Consider the following 7,248-nt stretch of genomic DNA (forward strand, 5'->3'; position numbering starts at 1 on the left):
CAAAGAAAAAAATTTTCTCATCCTTTGGTTCATCCTTGGCCAAAAATTTTAAGGAGGAAAGAAGAAGAAAGGTGAAGAGATTCGGCCATGCATGTAGCTAGGCTAAGGTATGTTTGATGATGTTCCATGAGATGCATGCATGTTTTAGTTGTTAGCTTGAGTTCTACCTAGCCCATGGTCTAAATCTTGCTATGTGATGGAAATGGCACTTGACCATGGATGCATCATTCTTGGTTGATGTTTGATGTTGTGGTGATGAGGCAAGAGGATGAGTTAAGATTCGGCCTAGGTGGAGGTTGTGTTAATGCCATTGCATGCAAAATATGAAGCTTGTTAATGATGCATGTGATGATGGCTTGATGATTCTTGAACCTCCTTTTTAACATTTTTGTGTGAGCACATATGTGCATTGGTTGCTAAATGGAGAAGAATCGGCTAGCAAGATGTGTGCTAAGGCCGAATGTAACTTTGCATGTTAATGAGCAATGCATGTGTTAAATTGATGAAAAGGGGGAGGATGCTTTACTAGTGTGTATATGTGTGTATTAAGTGTTGAAATCGACCCCAAAAATAGGCATGCATATTCGGCCAAGGGGAAAGAAATTAGCTAATATGTTGTGTTGATGCATGATTTTTGCATGTATGAGACTTTAATGTCTAATGTATAAATATGGGCTAAGTGCCTTGTGTTCATCTTTTTGATGCCTAAATGATGAAATCAATTTATTTGTTTGATTAAGCTCAAGAGCAAAGGGGAAATAAATCCGATAAAGGGAAGGAAAAAAGTGGTTGAATAGCTAGCGGAATCGTTCGACAACACCCGAGGTAAGTTCTTGAGTAAGAGAGCTTAAATTACGATGTGATTAAATCATGCTCTATGTGAGGCTATTGAGCCGAATGTGCAAGGATGATATGTGCCTTGTGTTTGAGTTTCGCAAATGAAAATGAAATATGAATGTACCATGAATTATTGTTAGATGTGCATGATTAATTGAATGCTGTCCGGGCTAAGTTTCGAAGGCTTTGTGCTAAGCGAATATATCCGGACTAAGATCCGAAGGCCTTTGTGCGAGATACTAAATCCGGGTTAAGTCCCGAAGGCATTCGTGCGAGTTATTAAATCCGGGTTAAGTCCCGAAGGCATTCGTGCGAGTTGTTAAATCCGGGTTACGTCCCGAAGGCATTGTGTGAGTTACTAAAACCGGGCTATGTCCCGAAGGCATTTGAACGAGGAGCTATATCCGGTTAAATCCCGAAGGTACGTGATTTGGTAATGAATGAGCTTGCTGTAAAATTCCAGCGAATACTCGAAAAACATCCCAATATGGGGATATGTTACGTATGTGTTAAATTTAATCGAGCCCTTACAAATAAATGTTCGCTCAGTTGATAAACGAGCTACCGGCCTTCGGCTAAGTTAGTCTATTGTGTATGTACATAAGGGTTGTTAATGTTGTGAAGCAAGTTTGATATCGGTAAATTGCGTATTATGAAATATTCCATTTAGCCAAATGTGTGTTATTCTTTGTTTATGCTGGAATTCCTTGCTCAAACTTACTAAGCATAAATTGCTTACTCGTTACACTGCTCCTCTGTTTTATAGATTTTTGGTTCTCCAGCTATCGGACTCGGGATCTTGAAGTCGAAGTCGCCCACACTATCAAAGGCTCTTTTGGGTACTATTTTGGTTGAATCTTGACATGGCATGTATAGGACTACCCATTGTTGTTTTTCGAGTACTTTATGAAATGTATAAGTGTACAGCCATGCGAAAATGGCTTGTAGAAGTGGAGTATGGCATTAGACCATTCGTGTTTATGAATGTATAGATGGTTTCAGGATGTAACTATAGTTGGAATGGAAGTGTTGAACAAATGATCAGCCACTGGAATGGCTAAGTATGATCATATGTGGGCTTATGTATGACAAGGCCCTAGTTGGTCCATGAAACCCCAAATTAGGTAAGGTTTACTTTGAAAACAGAAGCTGATAGCAGCAGTGGTGTGGATTGGAAAAATCAGAAGAATTCGTAGGAGTGGAATTAAATAGTGAATAAATTATTTAATCGAACCTTGATGAATCTACTTTCATATGGAAGTAACGAAACAATCATAGGAACAGTACAGTAAGAGATATTCGGGTTCTTGTGGAACAGGGCCAGAACAGTTTCTGGATTCCCTGTTCCGCCTTTGGAAATTCACTATAAATTGACCAGAGATAGTTAGGGGTCATACCATATATGTATGGATTCCTCTCTGAGTCTAGTTTCTATAGAAACAAACGACATCAGTATTGAAGCTCTGTGTAGAGAGATATCCAAGTCGTAATGAAAAAAGGTCAGTGTAGTCGACCCCTGTAACATGGGAGAATTTGACTAATAAACTGTACTAATTGGCCCGACCAAAAATTCTAGAAAAAAATACATAGGTGGGAACATGAGTCTAGTTTCAGGGAAAAATCACAAAACTGATTTTTGAGTTGTGAAACTCAAGATATGATTTTTGAAGCGACTAGTACTCAGACTGGGCAGTGTCTGGAAAATTTTTTCAAAGTTTGTTAACATCTCGTGTCCGACTCCGGTGTCGGTCTCGGGTTCGGGGTGTTACATTTTATTGGTATCAGAGCTACGGTTTAGTCGATTCTAGGACTACCGTAAGGTTTTGGGTCTAGCTATACATGCCAATTTATGTGATTACTTGATAGTGTGGTGATTTCTGACAATTGTAAATGTGTTTATTTATAGTAATGGATCCCGATCGTGACCGAGAGGTAGCTGATGATCTTGAGAGTGTAGCGCCTGCTCCCGCACAAGGGACAGTGCCGGCAAACTCTCAACCTAATGCTAGTAATCAGAATGATGAAGCTAGACAAGCATTCTATAGCGTGATGAATGGTTGGTTTAACCAATACATTCGAACTAATATGGCTATTCCACAACCTCCATTCCCGACAAATACTACCCCCGCACCTACAATACCACCGGTAACAGACCAAATAAGGTCAAATAAGCCCCCAGTTGACAGAATCCAAAAACATGGGGCTACTGAATTTAAGGCTATGGATAGCGATGATGCCGAGCAAGCTGAATTTTGGCTGGACAACACTATCCGGGTACTCGATGAGCTATCTTGTACACCCGATGAATGCCTAAAGTGTGCTATCTCCTTGCTACGTGATTCTGCCTACTATTGGTGGAGTACTCTGACTTCTATTGTGCCCTGAGAGCAAGTAACTTGGGAGTTTTTCCAAACTGAGTTTCGGAAAAAGTATATCAGTCAGAGATTTGTTGATCAAAAACGGAAGGAATTTCTTGAGCTTAAGCAAGGCTCCATGTCGGTTACTGATTACGAGCGAAAATTTGTTAGACTTAGCAAATACGCTCGGGAATGTGTTTCGTCCGAAGCTATTATGTGTAAACGCTTCGAGGATGGGCTGAATGAAGATATAAAAATGTTCGTTGGCGTTCTTGAAATACGAGAGTTCGTGGTACTTGTTGAACGAGCTTGTAAAGCCGAAGAGCTTAGAAAAGAAAAGCAAAGAGTTGATGAGGGAACTGGAGAGTTTCGTAAAAGATCCTCGGGAAGGTCTCTTCAACAGACATCGAAGAGATTTCGAGATGATGCGGGCCAGTTTAGAGGCACTTCGGGCCTTTTTGGACGAGATCGTGATCGACCCCCTGTGGGTACACGAGGCACTTCGGTCGCCAGTGTTGGGAATGAACGTCGAGACAGGACGAAATGCCGATATTGCGGTAAATGGCATTCAAGGAGTTGTAGATTTCCTGACCGCTCCTGTTACAAATGCGGATCAGTTGACCACTTCATTAAAGATTGCCCGAGGTTGTCGGGACAGAATGCAAGTCAAAGTGGGAGACCGGGTGCTACCACTGCTCGAGGTAGACCATCTGGAAATATGGGCAATGCTAGTGGTGGTCAGAGAGGATCTAGAGATGATATAACCAGATCCGAAGCCCGTGCGCCTGCTAGAGCTTATGCTATACGTGCCCGCGAGGATGCTTCTTCGCCTGATGTTATTACCGGTACATTCACTCTCTTTGATACTAATGTAATTGCTTTGATTGACCCCGGTTCTACTCATTCTTACATATGTGAAACCTTAGCATCCAGTAAGACTTTACCTATTGAGTTTACTGAGTTCGTAATTCGGGTGTCAAATCCCTTGGGTCGTTACGTGCTTGTCGACAAAGTGTGTAAGAAATGTCCCCTGGAAATTCGAGGTTCCTGTTTTCCGGCGGACTTGATGCTTTTTCCGTTTGATGAATTTGATGTTATCCTTGGGTTGGATTGGTTGACCGCGCATGATGCGATTGTGAATTGCAAGAGCAAGACTATTGATTTGAGGTGCGCAAATAACGAAGTAGTCCGAATTGAGTCTGCGGACTTGGAGGGGATGCCAGCTGTAATATCAGCAATGTTGGCACAGAAATATGTAAGAAAAGGGTGCGAAGCATACCTTGCGTATGTACTTGGTGACAAAGAATTAGAAAAGAAACCCGAATCTGTGCCGGTGGTTTGTGAATACCCGGATGTTTTTCCGGAAGAATTACCGAGTTTACCACCTGTTCGGGAGGTAGAGTTTGGTATTGAGCTTGTACCAGGGACTACGCCGATTTCGATAGCTCCGTATCGTATGGCACCAACCGAGTTAAAGGAGTTGAAAGCTCAGTTGCAAGAACTGACGGATAGAGGTTTCGCTCGACCAAGTTTCTCACCTTGGGGTGCACCAGTATTGTTCGTGAAAAAGAAGGACGGAACCATGAGGTTGTGCATTGACTATCGTCAGCTGAATAAAGTGACGATAAAGAACAAATATCCGTTGCCACGCATCGATGATTTGTTCGACCAACTGAAGGGAGCCTCAGTGTTCTCAAAAATAGATTTGAGATCGGGCTATTATCAGTTGCGAATCCGAGATTCAGATATTCCCAAAACTGCCTTCAGAACGAGATATGGTCACTACGAATTCTTAGTGATGCCGTTTGGGCTCACTAATGCCCCTGCGGTATTTATGGATTTGATGAATCGGATCTTCAGACCGTATTTGGATCGGTTCGTAGTGGTGTTCATTGATGACATTTTGGTCTATTCAAGAGACGAGACCGAACATGCTGAGCATCTGAGGCTAGTGCTGCAAATTTTGCAGGATAAGCAGTTATATGCTAAGTTCAGTAAGTGTGAGTTTTGGTTAAGAGAGGTTAGCTTCTTGGGTCATGTGGTATCCGCGTCGGGTATTCGAGTTGACCCGAACAAAATTTCAGCCATACTTGACTGGAAACCTCCGAGAAATGTTACTGAAGTTCAGAGCTTTTGGGGCTCGCCGGTTATTACCGACGATTTGTGAAAGGTTTCTCGATGATAGCCACACCAATGACGAAGCTACTTCAAAAGGATGTTAAGTTCGAGTGGACGGAGAAATGTCAGAAAAGTTTCGACCAACTGAAAACTCATTTGACTGAAGCTCCAATTTTGGTGCAACCCGAATCAGGTAAAGAGTTTGTCATCTATAGTGATGCATCCCTACTTGGGTTGGGTTGCGTATTGATGCAAGAAGGTCGAGTCGTGGCCTATGCGTCGAGACAATTGAAGCCACACGAGAGGAATTATCCGACCCATGATCTCGAACTAGCTGCCATCGTGTTTGCTTTAAAAATATGGCGACATTATCTGTTTGGTGAGAAGTGCCATGTATTTTCGGATCACAAAAGTCTCAAATATTTGATGACTCAACGATACTTGAATCTGCGACAAAGACGTTGGCTTGAGTTGTTGAAAGATTACGAGCTTGTCATTGATTACCACCCGGGAAAGGCTAACGTGGTTGCAGACGCCTTAAGCCGGAAGTCATTGTTTGCTTTACGAGCGATGAACGTGCATTTGTCTATTCTACCAGACAGTGTGTTAGTAGCTGAATTAAAAGCTAAACCATTATTGACTCACCAAATTCGTGAAGCTCAGAAAGTCGATGATGAATTGGTTGCAAAACGGGCTAAGTGTTTTCCGAACGAGGAATCGGAGTTTCAAACTGATGATGATGATTGTTTGAGGTTCAGAAATCGTTTGTGTGTTCCAAGGAATTCGGAACTCATTTCGATGATTCTGAACGAAGCCCATTGTAGCCGAATGTCAATTCACCCGGGAGTACGAAAATGTACAACGATTTGAAACGTCAATTTTGGTGGCATGGTATGAAACGGGACATCTCCGACTTTGTTTCGAGATGTTTAATATGTCAACAAGTGAAAGCGGAACATCAAGTGCCTTCAGGATTACTCCAGCCGATCATGATACCCGAGTGGAAATGGGATCGAGTCACAATGGACTTTGTGTCCGGACTGCCCTTGTCAGCAAGTAAGAAGGATGCGATATGGGTTATTGTTGATAGACTGACTAAGTCGGCTCATTTCATCCCGTACGTACGGATTTTCATTGGAGAAACTAGCTGAATTGTACGTTTATCAATTGTGAGATTACACGGGGTACCTGTTTCTATCGTGTCGGATAGAGATCCGAGATTCACCTCACGATTTGGAAGAAATGCAAGAAGCTCTGGGTACCAAGCTGCATTTAGCACTACTTTTCACCCCCAAACCGATGGTCAATCCGAGCGGATAATTCAGATACTTGAGGATATGTTGAGATGTTGCATCCTCGAGTTCAGTAGTTCATGGGAACGGTATTTACCTTTGATTGAATTCGCTTACAACAATAGTGTGACAGCCCAAAGTTGACCCTAGTCGGGAAGTGGTTTCGGGACCGCTAAACCGAGTCACTAAAATGTTTGAATGTGATACTTATTGTCTAGAATATGTAATAATGAATGTGTGAAAATTTCAAGCTTCAATTTGGTTGATTTCATGTGAATTTAGTTAATAGGACTTATGTGAGAAAATTCTAAAATGTGATAGGTCAATGTGTGAGGACCTATTTGTGCATGTGGACAAAGGGGGGACTTGCATGTCAAATTTCCCCCCTAATGAGTAGTGGCCGGCCATGACAAGGAATGATGGGCAAAACATGTCATGAAACATGTTTTGTTAGTGGAAGAATAAAATAAGGAGTATGGTAATAAAGAAATGGAAAACAAAAGAAAAAAAAATGTGTGTGTAGTGTTTGTCCCCCCCATTGCCGTGAGCTAAGAAGAGAAAGGGGAATTTTGTTCATCCTTTTCTCATCTTCATGCTTGCCAAAACTAGAAAGAAAAACAAAGAAAAATTTTCTCATCCTTTGG

This window comes from Gossypium hirsutum, chromosome A10 (assembly GCF_007990345.1).
Source record: "Gossypium hirsutum isolate 1008001.06 chromosome A10, Gossypium_hirsutum_v2.1, whole genome shotgun sequence".
NCBI classification, from domain to species: domain Eukaryota; kingdom Viridiplantae; phylum Streptophyta; class Magnoliopsida; order Malvales; family Malvaceae; genus Gossypium; species Gossypium hirsutum.